At 43.2% G+C, this 20,213-nt stretch overlaps 1 long non-coding RNA gene across 1 annotated transcript; it reads left to right on the plus strand.

The window, feature by feature from the left end:
• Positions 1–10,012: 10,012 nt before the first annotated feature.
• On the plus strand, positions 10,013–15,286 carry LOC146177868 (uncharacterized). The gene is made up of 4 exons (XR_014701099.1): positions 10,013–10,413; positions 12,162–12,333; positions 12,808–12,888; positions 14,812–15,286. It is a non-coding gene; the product is annotated as an uncharacterized LOC146177868 (long non-coding RNA).
• The last annotated feature ends 4,927 nt before the right edge of the window (positions 15,287–20,213 follow it).

Below are 20,213 nucleotides of genomic sequence, written 5' to 3' on the forward strand. Positions count from 1 at the left end.
AACGTGCTATCATTCTCATTTTTTTTTCATATATCTTAATTATTGCTTTAGATCAGTTACCATCATTCTGTTTATTCAATTTTCGTTACTACGTTACTAACATTATGTTACTCGTCTGCTTTTAGCCCACCAATCTTCCAAATCGTTTTTTGCTAGCTTCCACCGCAGGTCCATTCTCCCGGAAACTGGTATCTCTAAACCCCAGAGCTTTATGAAGAGTATCCATCCGGAAGTATCGCCTTCCGGATGGATACCATCACATTCGAGTATAAGATAGCTGTTTCTGTAGGTGTCATCTTCATGGTTAAATTTCTTTTTGTAGCTGTATGTTCTAAGGCACCCTGATCTAGCTTCAAAAAGTAGGGCACTGCCTCTTGACTTATCAAAGAAAATCTCCTTTTTCCACTCTCGGTGTAGTTCCACACTCTGTTTCTTTTCTATCGAATTTATCCAATTTTTACCTTCTGTGTTTTTCACCTGTTGCTTAATGCTCTTTATTTCTCCGTCCTTGTGACTAGCATACTTACTAGTTAGTTTCCGAGTTCTTTTCCTCCATTGTGAATCAACGCTTTTTAAGTACAGGTATTTAAATACTTTAGCTGCCCATCTGTCCAATTTCCTCAGGCGTTCCTCATATAGTATTTTACTCTGAGCTTCCGGTAGTTCGAAAGATGCCCAGCCCATATCTTCCTGCACCGCCTCATGTGTGGTTTTGCCGTGGACACCCAGTACTAATCGTCTGATGGCTCTCTGATTTATTTCTAATGTCGAAGGTATCTCTTCTTTTAAGCACAAAACCGCATTTTCAAAAGTAAGCCTGGGCGCTATAATTCCTCTCCAAATACCCCTCAACACCTGATACCTGTTGTATCCCCACAATGCCCTATGCTTCATTATCCTGGCATTTCTTCGCCGTTTTGCCTTAAATGATTGCTCATGCTTTTCAATGTATGCCAATGCTTCGTTTACCCATATCCCGAGATATTTATATTCTGTCACTCTGTGTATTTCATGGCCTAGCAATTTAAGACCCTGATCAGTTGAGCCATTGAAAATCATCAGATCCGACTTCATCATCATCATCATCATCAGCCTGACTATACCAACTGCAGGGCGAAGGCCTCTCCCATATTTCTCCAATTAGCCTGGTTCTGTGCTAGCTGCATCCACTTGACCTCTGGAACTTCTTGACCTCATCCGCCCACCTAACTTTCTGCCACCCCCAGCTACGCTTTCCTTCCCTTGGAATCCAGTTTGTTACCCTAAGCGACCATCGGTTATCCTCTCTTCGCACTACATGTCCTGCCCGTGTCCATTTCTTCTTAATTTCCACTAGAATTACGGAAACTTGAGTTATTTCTCTGACCCACTCTGCACGCTTCCTCTCTCTTAATGTTACCCCTACCATTTTTCGTTCCATAGCCTTCTGGGCTGTCCTCAACATAAGCAGAACCCTCTTGGTTAGCCTCCACGTTTCAGCCCCATAGGTGAGTACAGGTAAGATGCAACTGTTGTATACTTTCCTCTTGAGCGATACCGGTAAGCTGCTAGTCATAAACTACAAATGCTTGCCAAATGCGCTCCATTCCAATCTTATTCTTCTTGTTATTTCTATTTCGTGGTCCGGATCTGCGGTTACTACCTGTCCTAAGTAGATATATTCGCCTACTTCGCAACCTAATGTAAACTGCAGTTCCTTCCCGGGGCTGTTGAACATTACCTTAGTCTTCTGAATATTTATTTTCAAGCCTTCCTTTCTACTTGTCCTGTCTAGGTCATCAATCATTTTGCATTTGCTCATTAGTACAGTGTACTGCGTTTTTACTTTTCGCATTGCTGATTCTACATCTTCGTAGAAGCTTTCAACTGCCTGGTCATCATAGCTACATGTAGGTGCATCAGCCTGTACAACATTCAGTTTATTCCGCTTATTAATCGTAATTACGATGTCTGCCACCCCCTCAATAATACTATAGAATTCATCTATATTATCCGCTTTATACTTATTTGCAATAAAACCTACTCCTAGTTGTCGCCTTTCCGGTAAATCTTGATAACACAGTTCATGCCCACCCTTCAGTACAGTATATGCCTCATTCGGCCTCCTAGCCTATAAGCCCTATGACATCCCATTTCATACCCTCAAGTTCATACCCTACTTTTTTATTTTTCCTGTCTAGGTCATCAATCATTCTTTGCAGTTCATCCCCTGAGTTACTTAGCAAGGCAATGTCATCAGCAAATCGCAGATTGCTTAGGTATTCTACTCTTATCTCTAACTGCTCCCATTCACAGTCTCTGAATACTTCTTCTAAGCAAGCTGTGAATAGTACCGGGGAGATCGTGTCTTCTTGCTTAACACCTTTCTTTACATCAATTTTGTTATTTTCTTTATGCAGAACTATGGTTGCTGTGCACCCTCTATATATATCTTCCAGCACTTTCACGTACGGCTCGTCTACATCCTGATTTCGCAATGCCTGTATAACCGCCGAGATTGCTACTGAGTCAAATGCTTCTCCGTAATCAATGAATGCTATGTATAAGGGCTGGTTATATTCCGAGAATTTTATTGCGAAAGCAATACTACGCCAGGTTTCAAGCCTTCAGCGTAGCATGGTCCGGAAGTTATGCTTCACATCACGTGACTACTGACGTCATACCAGCGCGAGAGCTGGGCTGCCAAGTCGACTCTCCAGCGCAGCGTGGCTCATAGCCACGCCGGGCGTTTCGCGCTTCTCCCGCTAGGTGCGCAGTGGTCTAACAAGTGGTACAGAAGGTAAACCTTTTTACAGCAGGTAAAAAGAGGACGAATTTAATGAAAAAAAAAAAACAGAGTGTGGAATTATACCGAAAGTGGAAAAAGCAGATCAGGAAGGAAGCTTTCTTTGATAACTCAAGAGGCAGTGCCCTACTTTTTGAAGCTAGATCAGGGTGATTTAGATCATGCAGCTACACAAAACTTTAACAATGAAGATGGCGCATGTGCTGTATGTGGTAACTCCAATGAAAAAAATGACCATGCTATACTCGAATGTAATGGTATCCATCCGGAAGTCGATGTAGGCGCAGTCACTCTTCCTGGAGCTCTGGGGTTTAGAGATGCGAGTGGCCGGGTGAATAAACCTGCGCTGGAAGCTAGCAAAAAACGACTGGAAGATTGGTGGCTCAAAATCAGAAAAGTGACATAATGTTAGCAATGTAGAAACAAAAATTCAATAAATAGAACGATGGCATAGTTAACCATTCTAAATCAATAATTAAGATATAGGGAGAAAAATGAGCATGATAGCAACTGCTACCACCCCGTTTCAAAGGGGACGCTCCTATATTCAATTCATCCATCCATGGTATACGGTGCCTCGATGCGCGCGCCCCCCTGCGCGAGGGCGCGCGCATCGAGGCACCCTAAAAGGTGATGTCGTCTTCCATTGGAGAAACGTCACCTCTCTTGCTTTCGCAATCTCCTGGGCTTAACTACAGCTAAGCCACTGAGTTGTTTCTATCACCTGGTTGATGGTATGGATGTGATCCATAGCAGAGTACCCTTTCCGAAAACCTGCTTGTTCTTTTGCTTGGTTGCAGTCTAAAGTTACCCTGATTCTATTAGAGATTACTTTGGTAAATACCTTATACGTAACAGACAGTAAGCTAATTGGTCCGTAATTTTTCAAGTCCTTAGCGTCCCCTTTCTTATGAATTAAGATATTGTTCGCGTTCTTCCATGGTTCCGGTATCGTCGATGACACCAGGCATTGCGTGTAGAAGGTGGCCAGTTTTTCCAGCACGATATCCCCCCCGTCCTTCAACGAATCTATAGTTACCTGATCCCCTCCAGCGGCTTTCCTCTTTTTCATAGTTTTTAATGCTTTCTTAACTTCGTCCTTCGTCACTAGTGGAACGTCCGACTGCATTTCCCTACCGCTAATCTCATTATTGTCGTGACTTCGTTGGCGGCTTTAGAGATCAGTATAGAACTCCTCGGCTACCTTGACTATCTTGTCCATATTCGTGATGACGTTGCCTGCCTTGTCCCTTATCGCATACATCTGGTTTTTGCCTATGCCCAATTTCTTCTTTGTCGCTTTAAGGCTTCCCTCGTTCTCTACAGCTTGCTCAATTTTCTCAGTGTTGTACTTCCTTATATCGTCCACTTTGCGCTTATTGATTAGCTTTGATATCTCGGCCAATTCTAGCTGGTCTGTTGGATTGCAAGTTTTCATACTCTGGGAATCAAATGTTTTGTCTCCTTAGAAAGCTTACCGGTCTTCTCTCTAACTATCCTACCGCCTACTTCTACAGCGCACTCAGTAATGATATCTCTATAATTATTGTTTATTGCGTCTAGGGTAATGTCGCCATCCTCGGTTAGAGCTGAATATCTATTCTTTAGCGAGATTATGAACACTTCTGCCCTGCCCCTCACCCGTAATTCGTTGATGGACTTCTCTTTTACTAATCTGCTGCGTTCCTTCTTCAGATTTAGGCTAATTTGGGGCCTCACTATCCTGTGGTCACTGCATCGCACTTTCCCGATTACCTCTACATCCTGTATAATGGCGGGGGTGTAACACAGTATGAAGTCAATTTCAGTTTTAGTCTCCTCGTTAGGACTTTTCCATGTCCATTTCCGGTTCTTCCGTATGATGAAGATGGTATTTATGATTATTAAGTTATTTCGCTCTGCAAACTAAACTAGTAACTCCCCCCTGCTATTTCTAGAACCAATGCTATAGTCACCTACTGTCTGGTCTCCTGCCTGCTTTTTCCGTACCTTGGCACTGAAGTCGCCGATTAGTGCAGTATACTGCGACTTTACTTTTCGCATTGCCGATTCTATATATTCGTAGAAGCTTTCAATTGTCTGGTTATCATATCTGCATGTAGGTGCATAGGCCTGTACAACCTTCAGTTTATACCGCTTATGAAGCCTAAATACGATGCCTGACGCCCGCTCATTAATACTATAGAATTCATCTATATTACCCGCTATATACTTATTGACAAGGCAACCTACTCCTAGTTCTCGCCTCTCCGGTAAACCTCGATAACACAGTACATGCCCATCCTTCAGTACAGTATATGCCTCATTCTGCCTCCTAACCTCACTAAGCCCTATGACATCCCATTTCATACCCTCCAGTTCGTCTAACAGGACTGCTAAACTAGCTTCACTAGCTAGGGTTCTAGAGTTAAACGTTTCCACGGTCAGTTTCCAATGGCGGCCTGTCCAGCGGAGCCAGGAAATTTTAGCACCCTCTGCTGCATCACAGGTCCGACCGCCGCCGTGGTCAGTTGTTCCGCAGCCGCTGATGACTGAGGGCCGGGTTTTTATGGAACTAATCATGAGAGATTGCGGCCAATTACTGCACCAGGGTGGCCAACTCCTGTTCTGGTGAGGGAGTGCATTGCCAGAGGTGTTCACCGGCATCAGATGGCACCCCAAACCTGTGTATGCAACTCCATCGACACGCGTATTTATTTTAACCGGTGGAGAATTGCGCGGTACCGGGATTTAAACCCCGGTCCTCTTGCATGCGAGACGGTAGTTTGACCGCTATTCTACCGCTGGCTATCTGACAATAGCACAATATAATTTGCATACATTAACCTGGGGAGACGCTTCTTTACCACTTTTCCGCCGAATCTGTATGTCAGGTTAAAACCTAGGTTACTCTCTTGTATCCTCCGTTCCATATTTATCATATAACGCACGAACAGCAGCGGTGATAGAGGACAGCCTTGTCTTAATGCTTTGCATACCTTGACAGTTTCTGTTCTTCTTATCCCTTCGAATGTAATTTCTACTTTTTTATCCCGGTATATTTTCTGAAGGAAATCTGTTATCTCATGACCAAAACCATGTTCTTTTAAAATGTTCCGCAGGAGTTCCCACGTGGATGGATGGATGGATGGATGGATGGATGGATGGATGGATGGATGGATGGATGGATGGATGGATGGATGGATGGATGGATGGATGGATGGATGGATGGATGGATGGATGGATGGATGGATGGATGGATGGATGGATGGATGGATGGATGGATGGATGGATGGATGGATGGATGGATGGATGGATGGATGGATGGATGGATGGATGGATGGATGGATGGATGGATGGATGGATGGATGGATGGATGGATGGATGGATGGATGGATGGATGGATGGATGGATGGATGGATGGATGGATGGATGGATGGATGGATGGATGGATGGATGGATGGATGGATGGATGGATGGATGGATGGATGGATGGATGGATGGATGGATGGATGGATGGATGGATGGATGGATGGATGGATGGATGGATGGATGGATGGATGGATGGATGGATGGATGGATGGATGGATGGATGGATGGATGGATGGATGGATGGATGGATGGATGGATGGATGGATGGATGGATGGATGGATGGATGGATGGATGGATGGATGGATGGATGGATGGATGGATGGATGGAATATAGGAGCGTCCCCTTTGAAACGGGGTGGTAGCAGTAGCTATCATGCTCATTTTTCTCCACATATCTTAATTATTGATTTAGAATGGTTAACTAAACCATCATTCTATTTATTAAATTTTTGTTCCTACATTACTAACATTATGTCACTTCTCTGCTTTTAAGGCACCAGTCTTCCAGTCGTTCTTTGCTAGTTTCCACCGCCGGTTTATTCACCCGGCCATTGTTATCTCTAAACCCCAGAGCTTCAGGAACAGTGACTGCGCCTGCATCAACTTCCGGATGGATACCATTGCATTCGAGTATAATATGGTCAATTGTTTCACCGAAGTTTCCACATACAGCACATCCGTCATCTCCATTGTTAAATTCCGTTTTGTAGCTGCGTGTTCTAAGGCACCCTGATCTAGCTTCAAAAAGTAGGGCACTGCCTCTTGAGTTATCAAAGAAATCTTCCTTCCTGATCTGCATTTTCCACTTACGGTATAATTCCACACTCGGTTTCTTTTCCATCGAATTTATCCAATTTTTACTTTCTGTGTTTTTCACCTGTTGCTTAATGCTCTTTATTTCTCCGTCCTTGTGACTAGCATACTTACTGGTTAGTTTCCTAGTTCTTTTCCTCCATTGTGAGTCAACGCTTTTTAAGTACAGGTATTTAAATACTTTAGCTGCCCATCTGTTACTGTCCAATTTCCTCAGGCGTTCATCATCTAATATTTTACTCTGAGCTTCCCGTACTTCGAAAGATGCCCAGCCCATATCTCCCTGTACCGCCTCATTTATAGTTTTGCCGTGGGCACCTAGTGCTAATCGTCCAACGGATCTCTGATTTATTTCTAATGTCGACTGTACCTCTGAGTTTAGGCACAAAACCGCATTTCCGAAAGTAAGTCCGGGCACCATATTTCCTTTCCAAATACCCCTCAAAACCTCATACCTATTGTATCCCCACAATGGCTTATGTTTCATTATCCCGGCATTCCTTCACCCTTTGGCCTTAAGTGATTGCTCATGCTTTCCAATGTATGCCAAACCTTCGTTTACCCATACCCCCAGATATTTATATTCTGCTACTCTAGGTATTTCAAGGCCTTGTATTTTAAGACCCTGATCAGTTGAGCCGTTGAAAATCATCAGACCCGACTTAACTGCGCTGAAACTGAAGCCTAGAACGTCCCCTTCCTCTCCGAAATACCTAAATTGCGTTTGCAATTCTTCCAGACTCTAAGCTAGCAGCACAATATCGTCTGCATACATCAAACCGGGGAGGCGCTGCTCTACCGCCTTCCCACCTAATCTATATGACAGGTTAAAACGTACGTTACTGTCTTGTATCCTCCGTTCCAGGTTTATCATATAAAGCATGAACAGCACCGGTGATAGAGGATAGCCTTGTCTTAATCCTTTCCGTACTTTGACATCCTCCGTACTTCTTATGTCTTGCCACGTAATTTCTACTTTGTTACCCGGTATATTTACTGTATGAACTCTATTATCTCATAACCGATATCTTCTTCTTTTAATATGTTCCACAGGAGTTCCCTGCTTACGTTGTCGTACGCCCCGTTTATGTCCAGGAAGGCCAAATACAAAGGTCTATTTTCCCCTCTAGATATTTCGATGCATTGGGTAAGCACGAACAGGCTATCATCTAAGCGCCTACCATTTCTAAAGCCGTTCTGAAGTTCTCCGAGTATCTTGTTACTTTCTACCCATGCTTGCACCTTTAATTTCACCGCCTGCATGGCTAACCTGTACATTACAGATGTTATGGTAATCGGCCTGTAGGATTTTATGTGCATCCTTTCTCCTTGCCCTTTATAAATCAAATTCATTTTACTCTGCCGCCAGCTGTCCGGAATTTGCTTATTCGTTATGACTGTTTCCAGAGCTTTTAACAACCTTTCCTTGCTTTTTGGACCGAGTTCATTAATCAGCTTGATCGGAATTCCATCTATTCCTGTAGATGTGTTTTTAGGAATATTTTTTTCTGCCTTTTTCCAATTTAGATTGGTCAGTTCTAAGCTGCTTTGTATTCTGCTACCTTGTGTTGCTTCCTTATTTGCGGAGATTGCCCTATCGTCGCTCTTAAATGACTCGGCTATAACTGATGTAATGTAGTTCACTGCGTTGTCTCCCTTTAAACAAATTCATTCGTTATCTTGAGTCCGATCCTGCTTTCTTTGATTCTTCTTCCCTAGCCAGCTTATATGGTTCCAGAATTTTCTTGCTCCGCCTCTAGAGGCATCGTGTATGTCAGCCATCCAGCGATCGGTGGACTGCTTTATTTTACTTTGGACGAGGGTCTGTACCTCAAGTTTCTTTTGTCGATATGATTCCCATTTTTGGTCGATTTCCTCCTGAGATACCTGTGCTTTCTTTGCCACTCGGTGTTCCTCTGCAGCCCGTCGTTGTTCAATAGCTTCCCTGATTTCCTTATTCCACCAGATCCCTGGCTTCCTCTTTCCATTCCAGCGGTTTGCTACTTTAACCTCGTGAATTTTGCTCCTTATGAGTAGTTCTACCTGTTCATAATCCCAGTCTTCCATGGGGCTTTTCTCTATTGCTTTTTCTATGTCTGCTGCTATCTGCGCTATTTGATCGTCGTTATTTTGCGTTTATTTTTTGTTTAAGTTCCATTTCTCTTTTCATCAAGGGCCCCATCTGCAGACTAATACGTTTATGATAGCTTCCCAGACTACACTCCCCTTCTTCGTCTATTTCCATTTTTGTGACCTTGCTATAAATTTCCTGCGACATTAGACAATAGTCAATGGTCGTCTGCCTGTTGCGGAATTCCCACGTGATTTGGAACTTCACATTTTGTTTCTCTACTTACTATAACTAGATCGTGTCGCTCACAGAAATCTAGCATTAGCTTCCCGTTACAATCCGTGTATCCATCCAGATCGTCGATGTGGCCGTTCATGTCCCAGTAGAATTATATTGGCCCCGTTTCCAAACTGGCTTATATCGTCACTGAGACATTCAACAAGATCCTTGTTTTCTTGCCTGCATTGATGTCCTGTTCCTAAATAGACTACCCCTAGCCATGTCCTTATGCCGACAATTGTTCCTGAAACCCAGATATGTTCTTTACAAGATGATTTAATCCTTTGCCAATTTGTTCCCTGGTGTATCAACATACCTACCCCTCCACACTGTAAAAACAAAAACACCTTTTTGGGCATTTGTCTGATTCTAAACACCCTTACACCCTGAGTCTAGGGTGTTCGCGCCATTGGAAATCACCTCCTGCATGCCAAAGGGGTGCTTTGGTTGGAGAATATGCCTTAGGGTGTTACGGGTAAGCAATATCACCTAACATGCTGGTGGTATATGGCTGCGTAACTTCGTAGCCTTTTATACACAAGCGGCGCTGCTAATATAACCCAACACCTAAATAAAGCACCAAAAGTAACGCTAAAATTAAAATTACACACGAGTGCTTTCTAAAAATGAAACAGAAACTGAAACAAAATTTCACCGCCAGGAGGCCGCCGGTAGCTGCGAACGCTCTTTTCAAATTTCACAATATGGCCGTTAGCATTGTGGGGTGCGTTTCGACCACGTTTCGGCGAATGCTGAATGTGCTTCTTCGATTGTGTACCCTCGTGAAATGTGTTGCATTTCCCTTGCATATGTGTTACAGAAGTGTGTACGCTTGTGAAGTGCCTTCTACATGTGGTGTTTAACGCAAACGGGCATTTATCGTGTCGGCAAGTGTCCGGGCTTCTTTTTGCTTTGCTCAGGCCGAAGGACTGCTGCACCGCTTTGTTTGAGTTGTTTGAAAGAAGAAGGCATGGACGATTTTTTTTTTCTGCGTGACTAAGAGGTATATGCGCCGACTACATCGCACTCGCACTGAAATCGCACTGGTTGGTTCGGTGCCGGTGATACGAAGGCGGACAGCGTACTTTGCGGCTGACGCAATCGTCTGTAAAGGTAAGCCTATTCTCACGCATATTGCGCTTTGTGGGAACAGTGTCCTACCGGATTGCTGCATTCTGTGTCTTTTTGTTCCGGAACGCTCCAGAATGTGCTGAAATGAAAACGTGGGACACGCGCTTGTTTTCACCTGGCTGCCAAAATGACATCGCACATGTGGTAGATGTCGCGGCGAGTTACGCAGATTTGCGCTGCAAGAACATCAGTCTCAACTTTCTTGAACAGAAATAATGTATGTGCTACGTTTCCTCGCATTTTGTACGCGCAGGAGGTTCCCGAAACGATTTTCCTTTCTTGACAGTTTGATACTTGCGCTCAGTTCGCAACGACTCGGTTTTGTTCTACCGTTTCCGTTCGTGCGGCAAGGTCATGTTGGCGTACTACCTTAATTCTCCTAGCACTCTCGACTCCCCCCTCCCCCCTCCTCCCTTATCTCTTACACTTCGCGCTCGCTCTCCTGAAACCTCTTTCATGCTTCGTCGTCTTCTTTCACTCGGAGCGCTGCGACCCCCCCCCCCCCCCCTTTTTTTTATTTACTCGGAGCATAGGCGCGCACCGTCCTGCTGCTCGGGGAGCGTCCTCCCGCAGCCCTTCTGTTTAAACTTTTTGTTCGAGGAGGCTATGTTCGTTCTCGGCGGCCGTTCAGCGCGGCACGCCTCTGCGCTCGTGCTCTCGGCATCGAAGTGCGCTGGTCGGCCGGCCTGGTTGCATAATAGTTTATTCCAAACTGCGTAAACTATATGCCGCTATCATCAGCCTATGTTAACTTCCCCGCGTCTGGATTTGCCTTTTTTAATCACAATGGGAGCATTTTTCATTTTACGGGGACTATATTTTGCGGTTGCATGGAGTGTGAATTTGCATTTTTATGGCGTTTACTTTCGCTCTCGAAGAATCATTTAGGTACGTATTTTATTTTCAGCAAGACTTCAATTAAGGCACTTGTACACGTGCTAAGTCAGCTGATGTGGTTCAAACCATCCAGTTTTCATTATTTTCGTGGTCACATTTCAACATAACAGTTTGACCGCATTACTTGATTTTTGTAGTGTCTTTAGACTAGAATAAATGGATATTCGATACTGATGCCTCAGCATTCAAGTAGAGGTCGACAGCTTGAATTCCGTGGCCAAATATTGTACCGGATGTTGCTATTACAGAGTTTGATTCTACTTTTTTTTGTCTTTTGCTTAAATGTACATATGAAGCGGTTATCATAGCCTTAGTCGCATATGTTTACCTTCTTTGCTCATCACAGTGCGCATATTGCAGGCAAATTTGTGACTTACTGTTATTAAAAAAATTGTAATGTATGTGTTGAAAGCAGTTTACTGATTTAAAGGGCCCAGAAAACAATTTGACTTTCATATGCTAACGATGCATGTCTGTAGATTGTCTCTGAGAATTTAAAGTTTAGAGATATATTACATATTTTATTGCCATTCAGCCGAGTGCCAAGTTGAGGGAAGGAGGATCATAATTTTTGCTTAGTTATTTTTTATATTAGACTTTCCTTAATATTGCTTGCAGTTTGGCGATGAGTGGCAAAATACTGATGGTTTTTGCTGTTTTCTAACCTTAGTAAATATTTGTATTTGATGTTTGCTAATGCCAGTTTTTTTTTTTTCAGATATGTACAAAGGCATCAATTGCCTTAGTTTTTGTACAATGATTTTTAATATTCAGTTACTTGAAACATTGAGTAAAATGAATTCTTTATGGCTACCATTCACACAATCTTGCAGTTCTTACATGACTTCAACATGCTGATCAAGAAGGACGGCAAAGAGGCAGTTGAAATCGGCCTTAACAAGACACTTGTCTTGGTTTTGAAGGACACCATTCGTGCAAGAAAAAAGGACATTGCCCGGGTGCTCGAAGTATGTTCTGAGGGAATGCGTGAAAGGAGAAAGAAGCGTAAGTATTCAGCTGTTTCCTTCTGTTTGCTGCATGTGCTATCTAATTGGCAGTTTTTCGCTAAATGCCTACATTTTTGCCATTTTGCATTGCCTTATAGATATACTAAAAACGTGGCTGAGCTTCAGAAAGAATAATAAAACCATAACTAGCCTGTGCATTTCTTCATATGTAACAATTTTCGTATTAGCTAAATTTAAATTACCTATTGTTCTTCTTCATTGTAATGGTGCAGCCCTTTCGAATCTGTTCAACTAGTAGCAGAGAATTAGGTGATACCTGATTCAAATCTTCACAAGCTTTGCTAATTTTTGCTGTCAGATGTTTGGCTTTCAGTTTGCGTGCCTCTACATGCTTTCAATTTTGTTTATTCGCCTTCCTAAATTAGACAATAAATTATCGCCTCAAAACTCGGCTGTCTCTTTTTACCTGCAAGGAGGTACACCATTGTTGTGTTGCTTATTTCTATTGTAGATGTACAGACAGTATGCATTCTGCAACTCTAAGCAAACATTGGGAACCAGCCGGGAGCTCTGGATGTTGTTTGTATCATTTGTAAGTTTTCTCTTTGTCATTTGAATATTCAGGAAGCCTACTTTAAACTGACATTATTAGCGAATTTTCTTTGTTTCTAAAATGGTTTACAGTCTAACTTGTAATATGTATTAGTGATTCATAATTCAAATAGAAATACCACACCAGTTTTCATCACAACTGTGAATTCTTTGCTGTGAAAGGATTATTTGCACTGTAAGTACAATCAAAAGCACTTTTAAGATACTCCTGCCATCACATGCTTACCACGTCGTATTGCATACAAGAGTCACCTGATGAAGCACTGGTAATGTCAAGATTGGTGCAGTGTACCATTTGACTAAGCACTCTGCTGCAGTGCACCAGCAGTGCTTTATCAGATGGCTGTTGCAGGCAGCTTGGTGGGGTTTAGCATTTGCTGGAAAGGGGTCTCTCAACCTGCTCATGCATTATAGTACCTAACATGTTCCTAATGTCTGGAATATATAATCTGAGACTGCTTCAAAAGAAATATTTGCCACATTGTCTTATCCTACAGGCTTCTGAAGGTGGGTATTGCAGTTTAATAGTTGTTTTAAAAAAATGCTGTAATTTGCTAGCCAAGTTTGAAATGATGTAATAATTTTAATTCTTCGGAGATTAGGTTTACCACATTGGTTGGGAGAAAATACTGCTGTGTTTCAAGGTTCATGCTGTATAAATATAATGCCTTCAACTACAGATGCTAACATTTCATGCATTAACCATGTGGCACTGTCATAGACATTCTCATTTATAGTAAACATTCTCAATAAATCCAAATTGTTATTTTTGCATTTCAAGTTAGTCAACATATTTTTAGTATTCGAACCTTTAGTATTTCAAAGTGCTCAGACTGCCTGCCGCTATAACGATTACAACTTCTTGAACACTTGAGCTTCCGCCGCCTCTTGAGGCTCACCACTGATGTTCTGGATGTTTATGCATACAATGTGCTATGCGTGGAAAATGTTTTAACATGCCATGCTTCAGTGTTGACATTTTTTAGAGCTTCTGCAGTTTGGTTGTTTGGTAATGCTCTGCTGTTGCACTAGTAATTGTCGCTCAACTCAAAGCTCCAGTGTACACTTTCAATGAATAATGTGTGATGAAGTTTCAGAACTGCCACATAGAGCAGCGAGAACACTTTTTCCTTGTTACTAAACCTTAAATGTAAACACTTCAGGAAGCATTGCGATGACCTAGGGCTTGGCTGGTTCATACTTAGCACAAGAAGACGTGCAAAAGTTCAGAAATGCATTATGTGTTATGTGTTATGTATTACATGCACTTTGTTTTTTTTTTGTAGTGTCTCATTACTAAGTATGCTCTTTCCATGTTTTTTTTTTTGTTTGGTTCTGCAGTATCTACTTGGCCAGTGCAGGGTATGCTGTAGGCCTTGTGTGAAGCCTTCAGTTGAGCCAGCTGTTAATATTTTAGTAGTAAACACCGTGCTCCAGTGGTGTTTATTGTTTATTTACATTTTTAACTATCATAATAAGCATTCCAGTTCATGTGAAATGAAAAGTTCGTGGGCCAGCATTGAAGTTCTCTAACCCAGGTGCTTTTGATGAGTGTAGCCATTTTTGTTTGATAAAATAGCTTGCATAATCCAAAAATTACCATGCAACAGCATGCTGCATGAATAAAAATGGGTTGACCTTATGTGCTCTCATTTATGACTTGATCAGACTGCTGGCTTTGTGCCTCCTGAACCAACCATAACAGTATACTCTGCATTGTTAATTGTGAGATAACCACCAGTGGTTTCCGATAGGGCCTTTTTCCAGCACACTGCTGTACACTAAAGGGGCATTGGCGTATTCTAAATATAGAGTAGAAAATATGTTTAATTTGCTTTTTGCCAGGTGCAGTGCATATTTATACAGCTGCTCTGTTATGCACTTCTTTCACAATTTTATCAAGGAACAGAAAGAAAGCCTGCCACGCCGTACGTCGGATATACTGGGAGCAGCATCAAAGAAGCTGAAGAGCATTTCCCCTTCATTCAGCAGCGGAAGCTTCTTCGAGTCATCGACTCTACTTAGGGTATTGTTCCAATAATGGGTCGATTTTGGCTGTTCAATCTGACGTATGGCAAGGGGTCCGACAATTTCTGCTGCTTTATAGAGCACCTCTTTTTGGGCGTCTGCGTGTCGAAGCCAAGATGCGCTGCACGACGCTTTATTTCATCGCTTAAGGCCGAATTTTATGCAAGCGCACGCGTTGACACTGACAAAGCATAGGATTAATATTGTGTACTGCGATTATTGTTGCATACGACTAAACGTTTTGTTGTTGTTTTTTCAGAAATGTCACCATGCTGTTGTGTTCATTGTTCGGGTCTGTTTTTGAAAAAAATTGTATACTTTGTTGTCTGCATTTGTTGGAACTGTTTTGCTTCTTTCATTTTTTTTAGGTATTTTACATACATACCATGTATGTTTTTGCCCGTCTGCTAGGCTCTCGGTGGAGAGTGGCAGTATTGTTAAATAAATGAGGTTCCATAGCGCGCATCAATGAAGAAACAGAACACAAGTGCCCCCCTGCCCTCCCCCCCCCCCCCCTTCACCAGCACCCGAGCACCCGCTAGCCCGAACCCTGACCCTTCTATGACGAATAAAAGACTTCCAGTTTCCTTCTGTGACATTTTTTTGTAACATGCTCTGTGAATTTGAAAAAACAATCATACTGGCATGGGCCATTCTGGATGTCAAAATAATGGCATGCAGCATCTTTTTACATGCTCATTTGGCATTACAGGTGGTTAAAAGGAATACCATTAAGCTTGATCGCAAATGTGCACATAGGAAAAGCATTAAGGAACGTGTAGTGGCAAAAGTAATTCCTTGTTAGGGAATGAAATATATGGACGTTATCCGCACTGATTTTTATAGAGGGGTGTAAGGGTGCAATGCCACTGCTTCCACCCTGCAATAGGGTGTAGAGGTGATGAAAACACCCCAGTGCATTGGCCCCATAGAAGGGTGTTATGACCAACCGAAGCACCATCTTTGAAGGTGTACTGGCACTCTGAAGCCACTTTTTTTCAAGGGTGCATGGGTGTTAGTTATAGACATGCGAAAACACCTAATAAGGTGTTTTTGTTTTTACAGTGCACCCTTTTTTTCCGTTCTCGTTCTGTTGCACCCTCCTCAGACGTGTAAGCCGATGAGCGCGCCATCTTCCTTAAGCACCGCCAAGCGGTTCCAACGCCTCCCATAGACGCCGCTTAACGGTAATATTACCGCCACATAAAAATTCTGGACACTAGTTTGGTCTCACCTTGTATCCTTCAGAGACTAAGAATGCTGCATGAATAGCTGCTCCGCTCACAACATCCGCTAACTGGCTCTGCCGGAAGCGCATAAGCGTATCAACCCTTTTTACGCTGTGTAGCTCCAAATCACGAAATAAAACCATCCTCCTCCCCCATGATTGCGACGTTGGTCACATCGCCCTTCGGTCTGGTGGAACATTGGGCTTTGACCTCTGTAATTCGCAACAGTAATAGTTAATTGTTTGTGTTAGTTAGTATGTTTTAGTGGTGGTACCCACTTGAGTATTATTTTCAGTGAAAACGGAACAGGCTGAACAATAATGTTGAACGCTACGTCCTGAATTGTAAGTTTCCAGAAAAGTGCACGCTGAATAAATGGCCCCAAACCATGTCTCGATTTCAAGATTGCAATATATAATACGTTATTACAGTGGTTGAAACGCAACTAAATGGGTGCACAGTCAGCGAAGCACACGACTGCCTCGTTCTCGTTGTAAACGGAAGACCACGAATGACTTGGAAAAGCCTAGTGATGATGACTTGATGAAGTTATGTGATGTTAGGAAGATAGTGAGAGACCGGAAAGCGTGGCGTGACATGGTCCATAGGGTCACGAAGAGTCGGACACGACTGAACGACTAAACTGACTGACTGATGACTTGCCGCTATCACCTTATCAATAGCAAACATGCACATAGCATCACATACTGTGTGAAACGCCGCTCATAATCCTAAATTGAGCAAGCGCCGACCACGCGGACGCCGAAACGAAAGCACAGCCACGGCCGCTGCGCGCAGCTCTCCGCCCGGATTCGGATGGATGGATGGATGGATGGATGGAATATAGGAGCGTCCCCTTTGAAACGGGGTGCTAGCAGTAGCTATCATGCTCATTTTTCTCCCTATATCTTAATTATTGATTTAGAATGGTTAACTAAACCACCATTCTATTTATTAAATTTTGTTCCTACATTACTAACATTATGTCACTTCTCTGCTTTTAAGCCACCAATCTTCCAGTCGTTTTTTGCTAGTTTCCACCGCCGGTTTATTCACCCGGCCACTGTTATCTCTAAAGCCCAGAGCTTCAGGAACAATGATTGCGCCTGCACCAACTTCCGGATAGATACTCGTCCCGGAGCGGTGGCGCCGCAGCGGTAGCGATGAGAACTAGGCGCAATACGGCTCTTCTGGGCGACGCGACGGGCCGCACCCAAGTGCGCCTCCACTGAGCGGCCGTGGCTGAAATGGCCATACACGTGTCGCCTTATAGCCACCTTGTGTGCACTGTAGTGGCTACTGACGTGGCGAAAGCATACAATAACGTGTTATATGCCAAGATTCCTAGCAACATGGAAAGTAAGGGCATTCCCTTGCAGGTCATAAAAGCAGTACATAATCTGCTTAAGGACAAGACGTTTTCTATCCGGATAAAGGAAAACGAATTGGCAATTACACCTCGCACAGATGCGTGGCACAAGGGTCAGCGTTAGCACCTTTGCTGTTTAATATCGCACTGATCCCATTAGCGTGGAAATTAGCTGAAATACCAGAAGTGCGGTTCATGATATATCATGAACGCAGATCATGCCATAATTTGGTCTGCTCATAAACAACTTGATAGACAGAATCAGTATCTGCAAGAGGCTTTAAATACCATAGATGAATACGTCCAAGATGCAGGTCTGGAATTTTCACTTCAAAAGTCTACCTACATTCATGTTGCAAACAAGAATGGAAGAAAACAATTGGCAACGCAAAGAGTCACCCTAAAGATTGGAAATCAGGCACTGCAAGAGGTGGACGAGTTTAAAGTTCTTGGTCTAGAAATGCACAAATCTGGCAAAGGTACACAATGGCTCCATAAGGTGAAAAAAGTAGCGGCGACTTCCTTAAACTTGATAAACCGCATTTCGCCTAGGGAATGAGGATCGTACGGGAAAGTAAGCGCAAAAAAAATAAACACAAGAGAGGAGACAGGACCTGTCTCCTCTCTTGTGTTTGTCTTTTTTTGCGCTTACTTTCCCGTACGATCATGAACCAACTAGCCCAGCAACAAGTTCTACTTCAGGGAAGGAGGAGCTCGAGCGGACATGGCAAGACGGCTTGTACAATCGATGTTAGAGCGAAGGATTCTCTACCAGGCCCAATTCCACAGACTCACGAGGAGGCAGTGGTCGGAATTGGAAGCAATAAATAGAAGCGCAATGCGCATAATCATGGTCTTACCAAAGCGCACCCCTATTCCTATTCTGCAAGAATGTGCACGGCTGAATAACAGAATTGATTGAACAACGAGAGGCAACACGAAATATGACGCGAAAGTGTGTTACACCCATAAAATCCTTGTGTAACGAAATGACAGTGTAAACACCAACAATGGCTGACCCCCCTCTGTGGGAATTCATAAATATTACGACAAACAAGACTGCTTGGTTTCGTCTTAAAGAAAAGCTGGCATCTAGACCTCTGGTGGGTGTGCTTCCATGTACCTGTATTGCCTATACGGACGCATAATTAAAGAAAATGGCGGTAGATCGGCCGCTACTAGCCCAACACATAGTGAACTAAAGGTACATAATGAATATGTATCAGAATACCCGGACGCGCTTGTGATGGAACTGTATGCAATCAGCGATGCTATGGAGGCCATAAATAAAATAGATTCCATAACAGAAGCCCACATCTATACAGACTCCTCAGCCGCCATAAAAGAACTGAATAAAGTGACAAAGGCACTATGTGTAACCCAGGAAATCCACGCACTCAACAAAAAAACAAAGATACGCATTCAGATACATTGGACACAAGACGATGCTGAGAATGCTGAGGAGAGAAAAGTTGAAAACCTCACACACGAAGTTCCAAACACTAATGCACCCCCACCAGACTCCCTTTTGATGCCCTCTCCGCTGTTCCCATCTTAGAATCATCTTTAGGGAAAAGTGCACGTGCCCTCATTCCCCCGTGTACTTTCCCCCTCCCTCATAACTTAACAAGATTGGAGGAGGTTTCCCTTAAAAGGATAAGAGCTAGGCGGCCCTTACCCCGTCGGTAACATGCCGATAAGAACCTCAAGAAGACATCGAACCCACCGCATGCCCGAAGTGTTCCACACCAGCTGCAGAAGTGGATGTTCGCCACCTGCTGCGGACTTGTGCAGGGACAAGGGCATCAAGGACACATATTTTGCAGGAAGTGGGACTAACCGCAACAAGGGAAGAGAACGTCTCTAAATGGATCGCCGACAACGATAAGAGCAGGAGCCTTCTCCGGTTTCTTACGGAGAATAATTTACATGGGTTCTTATAATAAGCTTTATGGCAAGCTTGCTTAATAAAAAAAAACTATAATGCATACGTGGAACTAGATTACGGGATACGCTTAGTCATTATAAGTGTAATGTGTTCAAACGTATGTGGAAGCAGATTAAAAATGTACATATGGGTGGTTCGCAATGACATTCGCAGTTTCTCATACGAGGCGCAAGGAGCGCGTCACCAGGTAAGATGAAAAACTATTTGCGCCGCCTCCAGTACTAGTCGAGTCGTTCATCAAGCGCTTCCGAAAGTGAGGCACCAGCAAGCCCGATCGGCCTCCATTCTGAACCTGCTGCATCGCTCGTTGTGCAGAGGCCTGGGGCTGGTTTATAGAGCGTCTGATCAACTACAGCTCTACTCGATGCGAAAGTCGAGAGCATGTAAGTTTGTCCCTCTCACCGTGGGCCTAATCTCAGTGTCAAACATTCGAGTCAAGCCATATGACACAAGTGTTCTAGTGTTGAATAGCTGATGTGAGGTATAAATGCCCAGGACTAATTGTAGCTCTTTATTATTATAGTTAATTATTTGCATTTGAATATATTTGAATACTCAATTGTTAAGTCATATATTATTAAATATATTAAGTCAAGTATGCTTGCCCCGAATTAATTACAGATCCTAATTATTACCGCTGTGATTGCCACTAAAATGAGCTTCATGCCACAACATTACGTTATATGTCGTTGAAAAGAGCTAGACGAGTGGAACGCAAACTCAGGCGCTAA

This window comes from Amblyomma maculatum, chromosome 10 (assembly GCF_055883805.1).
Source record: "Amblyomma maculatum isolate TAMU_Amacu chromosome 10, ASM5588380v1, whole genome shotgun sequence".
Lineage (NCBI taxonomy): Eukaryota > Metazoa > Arthropoda > Arachnida > Ixodida > Ixodidae > Amblyomma > Amblyomma maculatum.